Here is an 8,841-nt window from a genome sequence, read left to right as displayed (position 1 = left end):
AATGACCACAGAAGTGACAGAGAAGCCCCTCAATTGACACGGCATGGCACATATCAAAGCCCTCAGTTCTTGAAATGTGATTAAGTGTGATCTCGAGGCTTCAAACCATTGTCTTAGGACGTAACTCCTTCACAGCTTCCAAATAGAGATCCTGTGCATTAAAATGGGGGCTGGTTTCAGTCTCTTCCCCACAACTAACCCATTAGTGTCTCCTCAGAAGTAACTCCCTTCGCTGTGGATGAGGCTGAGATTCCCCCTCAATTGAAATGGCACACATTAAAGCCTAATTGCTTAAATGCGTTTAAGCGACCAAGAGAGGCTCCAATGAATTGCCTTAGGACAAAATAATTTAGCAGCTTCATTATAGCTATCCTGCAGGTTACAATGGGGGCTGGATTCTGTCTTTATCTTTACTACTCTCTCTCCCACAATAAACCCCTCAGAAGTAACTCCCATTGTGCTGAATGAGGCTTGCCTTTGAATGCCTACATCAGAACTTACACAGATTCCCCCTCAATTGAAATGCACTGTTAAGCCCAATTCCTTAAATGTAATTAACTGAGATCTCAAGGCTTTGGTCTATTGCCTTAGGACGTAACTCCTTCACAGCTTCCAAATAGATATCCTGTGTAGGGGTGGACGAAAGTCACTTACCTGTCGTCGAAGGCCGTTCGCGGTGGAGGGGAGCGCTTCGCTGCTCCCCCCGCGAAGTTCAGGCCGGGGGGGGAGGCTTCCCGCCTCGCCCGGCCGAAATTCAGGCCGGGGAGGAGGCGCCTCGCCTCGCCCGGCCGCGAACGCGAAAGTAAAAAAAAAAAAAAAACTTCCCCTGATAGGCTACGTGACGATTCACGTAGCCTATCACGGCTAGATCTGCAAAGTCAGCCGTGATAGGCTACGTGAATCGTCACGTAGCCTATCATGGGTGACTTAAAAAAAAAAAAAGCGCATACGCAGATGGCGGCCCCCATAGGGAGCCGCCATTCCCGTTCCTTATTTGGTGGCTGTAGTCTACGTAAATGTTTACGTAGACTACGGCGAAAATAAGGGCAACGCAAATAGCATTGCCCTTATTTTCGCCGTAGTCTACGTAAACATTTATGTAGACTACAGCCACCAAATAAGGAACGGGAATGGCGGCTCCCTATGGGGGCCGCCATTCGCGTACGCGCTTTTTTTTTTTTTTTTAAAGTCACCCGTGATAGGCTACGTGACGATTCACGTAGCCTATCACGGCTGACTTTGCAGATCTAGCCGTGATAGGCTACGTGAATCGTCACGTAGCCTATCAGGGGAAGTGTTTTTTTTTTTTTCTTTCATTACAATGGCGGCGGCGGCAGCCGGTTGAAAGACTGGCTGCCGCTCCCGCCTCGCTCGAAAACCCGCCGAACCGCCGGCCGGACCAGCCACCGGGAGGGACATTCGCAAAAGGTAAGTCCCGTCCCGGGGGGGGTGCAGGGTGCGGGGGGGTGCGGAGGATTTCTCCCCGAAACTTGTTCGGGGGGCCGAACACGTTGGCGCTCGTCCCCCCGAAGTTTCGGGGAGAAATTCTCCGCCATCCCTAATCCTGTGTGTGTTAAAATGGGAGCTGGTTTTGCTGTCTTTCCCACAACAAACCCATTACTGTCTTGTCAGAAGTAACTCCCATTGTGGTCAGTGAGGTACTCTGGGTTAAAATGGGGGCTTGTTTCCCCCTTTGTGTTCTCCCCCCCTTTCCCAGCAGAAGCATATGTGTGTCTACTCAGAAGTAACTCCCATTGTGCTCAATGAGGCATGCTCCTGAAATGCAGGTGCAACTGGACTTTCAGGGGAAAGGAAGAGAAAGGGGTGGAGAAGGGGAAAGCCTTTTTAAAAATCCCGTACTCCTCCATTAGCTTCTCCTTCTGTTGTACTGGAAACATGGCCGAAGAGGCGGGAACACTAAAGTTCTGTGAAGGAGAGGGGGAGATGATCCTGGAAAGAGAAGTCAGGCAGAATTGAAAAGATGCACACATAAGCACCCGATTTAGGGGCAAGAAAGAAAGCTTAAAGGGGTGTGGGATGCTCCAGACACAGCGATTTGATTTTTCACCGCTTCATTAATGCACAATTGTGCTTTAAATCCCCATTTCAGGGGCAACAAGGAAGGTTTAAAGGGGGGGGGATGGTCCAGACGCAGTGCTTTGATTTTTCGCTCCTTCTCTAAAGCAAAACAAAAGGGCTGGGAAGGCAAGGAGGAGACTGGCTAGAGTGGGAAACTTCAGCAGGGCAGAGGGGGCAAGGGAGGGAGGAATCAGAAACAGGAGGAAGCGGGAAAACAGACGGGGTAAGCAGACCCAACCCACTCCAAAAAGGCTCCACCCAGCCATCAAGAGAATAATAGGGATGTACAAAAGGCACTTATCTTTTGCAGATTATGTTTATGGTTGGGGGGGGAGGTTTTCCGTCCCTCCCCCTGGAATCCTCGCCGGGGGGGGAGGCGCTCCGTTCCTCCCCCCCGGAATCCTGGCTGTAGCTGCCGCCGTTTGCGTCCCTGCAGTCAGCCGTGATAGGCTATGCAAATGTTTACGTAGCCTATCATGGCTGACTTTAAAAAACAACAACACGTGTACGCAAATGGTGGCGGCCACGGCCACCGTCATTTTCATTCCTTATTTTGGCACGTCTTAGTCTACATAAACATTTATGTAGACTAAGACGGCGAAAATAAGGGGAACGCAAATAGCGTAGCGGACGCCGTCTTAGCGTAGCAGACGCCGTGGATGCCGCCACTTGCGTACGCGTGTTGTTGTTTTTTTAAGTCAGCTGTGATAGGCTACGTTAACATTTACGTAGTCTATCACAGTTTTTTTTAAAAACCTAGCTGTGATAGGCTACATAAATCTTTATGTAGCCTATCACTTTTTTTTTTTTTTAATGGAAATGGCGGCGGCTGCAGCCGCCGCCGCCAGGAAGATCCGCCCAAGCTAAGTCTCGTCCCAGGGGGTGGCGGGGGGGTGGCAGGCCATTCCGCCACCGATTTCGGGGGGCCGAATGTGCTGGCATTCGGCCTCCCCGAGATCCGTGGCGGAATTTTCGTACATCCCTAGAGAATAAGGCGATTAGGGCACAGCCTGCCAGGGTACAACGATGATAGACCGGGTCCTTTTGGGACATGAAAACACGCGCAAGAGAAAATGTGATTGGGGAAACAGCACAACAAAGTTGGAAAAGAAGTGAAGGCGATAGTGTGAAAACACACCCTGGGACGTCTTTGGAAGATCTCAAAACTCAGGCAGGCTCCAATGATGGGAGAAGCTGCCCCTTAGTTCCCAAGAAGTTGGGAACACCATTTGCCTGGCTGCCTTTACCATGATAGGCTACGTAAATATTTACGTAGCCTATCACGGCAAAGAGCAGGGGCGCAAATGGTATAGCGGCTGCCATTTGCGTCCCTTCTCTATGCTGTGATAGGCTACGTAAATACTTACGTAGCCTATCACGGCTGCTTGCAAGGACGCAAATGGCGGCCGCTACAACGGCCGGAACTCCGGCTGTGATGCAGCCGGAACTCCCGCTGTGGCTGGCCCCAGCCGGCGGCTCTATGGAGCCGCTGCGGAGCGGAGCCGGCCGGGGAGGATTCCAGGGGGAGGGACAGAGCGCCTCCCCCCAACTGCGGATGCCTTGGTGCGGAGCCAGGTGGTATTTCGTACATCCCTAGATATGAAGAGTATCATTTCAACCAAGCAGAAGACCCTTCAAGAGCAGCCTCTACTGCAGGATGGAACTCAGCAAGCAGGCTAAGCTGCTGTTGGAGCCCATCTGTCCCTCATGTCGCCACCACCATTGCCACACCTCCTCCTTTCATGTACATTTCTTTGGGATTCCCTCCCACTATCCACATCCTCTAATCCTTTAGGCTTCTGCCAGGCAGGGATGTGCAGATGGCTTCAGAGAAGACACCATCAAATGTGAATGCCTTACCCAGGCAAAGGCAAGGCCCTGGGATTATGGGACAGGCCTGGGGTGATGCGAACGCTATTCAGACTTTTTGGAGAGTTTAAACCTATTATAGTGATTTTGGATTGCTTTGAAGAGCTGGGTTAAAGGTTAAATTAACTGAGTGAAATTTTCACTTGATAATGACAGCAAAATTACTGGTTTCCCAGCTTGGAAGAGAGTATAAGTTCCATCGATAAAACAATGGAAAGAAAATTGTCAGTCATTCCTAAAATGCCAGAAAATAAATGTAATGAACTATGGTATCCTTCTGGACAGGTTATCTGGGCTAGTCACTGCACTGAGGTGGTTCCTCTTCTACTTGGGTGGGTGGCTGATCCAGAAAGTGGTGCGGGAAGATTATTGCTCTACCCTTTGGCAGTTACACCATGGGGTGCCACAGGGCACTATTCTATCCCCCATGCTGTTCAACATCTACATGAAACTGCTGGAGGAGATTATTCAGATATATGGACTGAGATATCACCAAAATGTGGATGACTCCCTGCTCTAGCTGTCCTTTTCGTTAAATCCAGGCAAGGCAGTAGGTGTTCTGAATCAGTGCCTGCGTACAATAAAGATCTGGATGAGGGCCAATAAGCGGAGACTCAATCAACGTAAGGGGGAGGTACTATCATTGGGCGATTCTCCTGCCCAGATGAGTGATATTCAACCTGTTATGGAGGGGGTTGTGCTTCTGCTGAAGGATCAGGTTTATAATTTGGGGATGCTCTGTCGTTGGAGGCCCAGGTGGCCTCGGGAGCACAGTGCATCTTTTCTCAGCTTAGGCTGATATACCAACTATGATGCTACCTGGACAGAGATAGCCTAGTTACAGTTATCATAGGGATGTACGAAACCACTTACCTGTTTCGTAAGTGGCATCCGCGGTGGGGGGGGGAGGCGCTCCGTCCCTCCCCTCGGAATCTTCCCCGGCTGGCCAGGTGCATCTGCAGCCGGACATGTGGCTGCGGCAGGTCTGTGGATGCAAATGGCGGCTAGCGTAGTGGCCGCCATTTGCGTCCCTTCACTGAGCCGTGATAGGCTACGTAAATATTTACGTAGCCTATCACGGCTCAGCGAAGGGACGCAGATGGCGGCTGGTGTAGCAGCCACCATTTGTAGCCGCAGCCCGGCAGCAGCTGGAGCCGCCGCCACCGCTGGAGCCACCGCCTCTAGAGCCACAGCCGCCGCTGGAGCCGCAGCCAGGTAGGCTCCGTTTCACGGGGCTTTCGCGGGGTGGTGGGGCGGGATGCTCCGTTCCACCATGGATTCCAGGAGGCCGAATTCACTGGAATTCAGCCTCACTGGGATCCATGGCAGAATTCTCTGGCATCCTTAGTTATCCATGCTCTGGTAACCTCCCATTTTGCAAAACAACCCACCGTGACTAAAAAGACCGGATCAGCTGCTTATGGTTTGAGCCGTATTTTGAAGATACCATATGCTTCTGTGGTGACAGGTAATGCAGTACAATCAGATAATATTTTCCGTTCCTATTGTTGTTCCCAGTCTGTGTGTTGCCTTTGGGGCGTTATTCAATTTAATTTCTGAAGAAGCAGTTACTGTGAAACAGGATTATACTGGGATCCTGTAAGAATCATGTTTATATCAGGCTATGATTAAAGTTCACATCAAGATTGTTGATCCCTGTTCTATTATGTTACAGTTCCACATACAACATGCACATTTTGTATTTTGTATATTTTGAAATTGTTTATTTCATTATCTTGATTCATGTTTGTTATGTATTTGTTCAACAATTTGTTTTTGTTCAATTAGTTTGTTCCCATTAATACAAATCTTTGACCTATTTCCAGTTGTGTGCTGTATCAGCATTGTTGTTTTTGGTTGTTATTCAACTGGTGCCTTACTTTGTCTTGTAACTAATATGATGATATTACACACCAGTGCTTTATGATCAGCACTGGCTGCCACTTCATTTCCTGGCACAATTCAAAGGGCTGGTATATTAACTCACAAAGCCCTTAAGAGCCTGGGCCAGGTTACCTGAAGGATAACCTGGTGCAAGCTGATGTATACCTGCCTGAACATTAAGATCATCCTCAGAAACCCTTCTCCAGGTGCTTCCACTGATGAGGCGAGGCAGGTAGCTACTAAGGAGAGGGCCTTTTCAGTGATGGCACCCTGTGGTGGAGTGCCCTCCCCAGAGAGCCTTGCCTGGCACCTACATTGTGGTCTTTTCAGTACCAGGTGAAGACCTTTTTATTTTCCCAGGCTTTTTAGCCCTTCATTTTTTAAAAAAATGTATTAGTGTATTTTTTAGATCTTTGCCCTGCTGTTGGCTTTTATCTTGGTCCCTTTGTTTTTATTCCATTTTTAAACATATGGTTTTTATATTATATTGTACTATGTTATTGTATTTTATGATTTTAAGTTTTGTTACGCGAACTGCCCAGAGAGCTTCTGCTAATGGGCGGTATAAAAATGTGATACATTTTTAAAACCAATAATCAGGGAAAAGGACTTATATAATGAATATCAGAATGTTGGATGGGCTTTTTTCCAATATGGGAGAAAGTATCATGGTTTAAGATTAATATTTTGTTTGATTTAATGATGAATTGAATTAAGTTGTACAAGTACCTAAGGTGAAGCAATGAGAGGAAAGTTAGACTGATATTTGGTTAAGAATAATGAGGATAAGCAAGTTTTATATTAGTAATTTTCACTTATCTGAGGAATGAGGGTTTAGAGAGAGTATTTCTTGCAATGTTTGGACTGTGAGAAATAACATTAGCATAGGTTAGATTATATGAGGTGATACCCAACGTGACACTATCGCTAAGGTAAATGACATTGTGCTACCATAAACTCCCTCTAGCACAGCACCAATAGCTTTTGCTGGTGGGATGGGCTTTCTGGGGAAACCTGTCTACCTGCAAGCACTATTGGTTTTGCACTAGAGGTAGATTATGTGCTGCCCACAATACTGCCCAGAAAGTTCAGGCTGGGATGAGATAATGTAATATATTTTAAAGCTATTGGATCTCCATGTGCAGAATGGTGACAGGACATGTGCCATTTATGTGAAGTGTGGTAGGAACACCAATGATATTTTAAAAGAAACAGACATAATGCGATTCATAGTAAGCATGTGTGCAAATCTGGCCTGAATCAAATACACACACATATGTAATAGTAAAACACTTAACATGGACTAAAGGCCATACCAAGAATGGTGCCCCTGAAGAGCAACAATGTTTGTGGTTGCTAGGTTGCGAAGGTCATTGTGACATGCCCTCCTTCCACTGTGACACGGCCCCAGCTGGTGACCAGTCCCTCAGCTGCCCCAAGCCAGAAGGGCAGGAGTACTCAGAGACCAAGGAAGTGTAGTAGTTTTCCCTTACTTTTTTTTTTTTTGCCATTCCATACTTGCTAAGGAGGGGAACAGAGAAAATGTAAGTAGATTTTCTTAGCGGCTTGGCTTCTGCATTCAAGGGTTGATCATTTATCCAGCATATTCCTAGGGGGCTTTTTCCTCCACAGGGTTGCCTTTAAAAGATTTCACTCAGGACTGGTTAACTCCAGCCACTAAGGTGTGATAGGGAAGGAGGTGCTGATTAATGCTGTGTACTCTGTAGCCTCCACCCTATCTGGAGCTGAGTGATGAAAAGGAAAAGGAACCACCAGGTTACCATGCTTTGCAAATCATGTTTTTCACTTGAAAACCCATCACACTGGCATAAGGTTGCCAGCTGGACTCTCACTTTGGTCACATGGCGATGACTCTTTCCATGTTCTGCCTTTCCCATTTAAATCATGCTCCCCCAGCCTGCCAGACAGCAGAGAGATACCAGTACAGCAATAGATACTAAATACTCTGTGAGAATGAAAGGCAGCTCTTAAAATATTTTAATAAATAATAAGTAATAATAAATTAATCTAGATAAAGGCTTGAGAATGAAATGGCCCAAACTCAGTCTAGGCACACAGATCAGGAGGGCCCTGCAATCCCATTTCTCATCTTCTCCTCATTCTGTTCTAGGCTTTCAAAGCTGCAGAGCATATTTAAGAAACAGGAACCCAAGCTGAAGCCAGATGATGGAGGCAGCAGCAACCAAGGCAGTGTTGCTGCAATTTCTTCAGGTGCCAGGGGTTGGCACTTGACCGCTTTCCTCAGAGGAAACAGGATACGGCCTATGGATGATGAGCCAAGGAACATCATTGTGAAACATATGAGGGATGGAGAGAAGGTAAACAAACAAACAAACAAACACTTCAGCGCAGAAACCCTCACACGTTTCTTCTATATTAGGGACCTTTATGCAGTAGCTGCTGAGCAATCCGGTGGAAGCTGCATTAAAACTGTAGAATTAAAACAGTGGTACTTAATATGCCCCTGTATTCCTCATAAAAACCCAGCAAAGACTGTCCCCACAGACGAGAGCCTACTACTGTTGGTTTACTCAGAGGTGAGTCCCAGTCAGCAACTGTGCCTTTACTTAGTCTTTTCCTCCTTGCTTCTTTTAAAGTGGCTTCTGCTTCTCAGCCCCTGCCACTTTAATTAGCCGCTTCTTATTCACTCAAGTGTCACTGAATGAACCAGTGTCTGACTAATAAAAGGCTGATCCAAGGACATGAGAATGAACAGGGAATGACTAATTCAAGTGGCAGATGTTGAGAAACTGTAAGGGCCAAAGAGGAAAATTGATTCATTTGTGTGTTGTCAGGAGTTGGCAACAATGTCTGGATTTTCTTTAAAAACAGAGTGAATGAAAGATGTCCAATCCAGATTAACTGGCCAGTGTAGAAGCATCCACAGATCCCAGGACAATTTCCATTATGGTGGTTTGCCCCATGGGATCCCAGAGCATCCCCTTTTGATTACAACACTTTTCAAGTTCTCTGCACATTCTATTCTGT

The sequence above is a fragment of the Heloderma suspectum genome, chromosome 3 (assembly GCF_057233095.1).
Source record: "Heloderma suspectum isolate Gila_16-S chromosome 3, 16-S_ref, whole genome shotgun sequence".
Lineage (NCBI taxonomy): Eukaryota > Metazoa > Chordata > Lepidosauria > Squamata > Helodermatidae > Heloderma > Heloderma suspectum.
The sequence above is the reverse complement of the archived record's forward strand: the minus strand, read 5'-3'. Positions refer to the sequence as shown.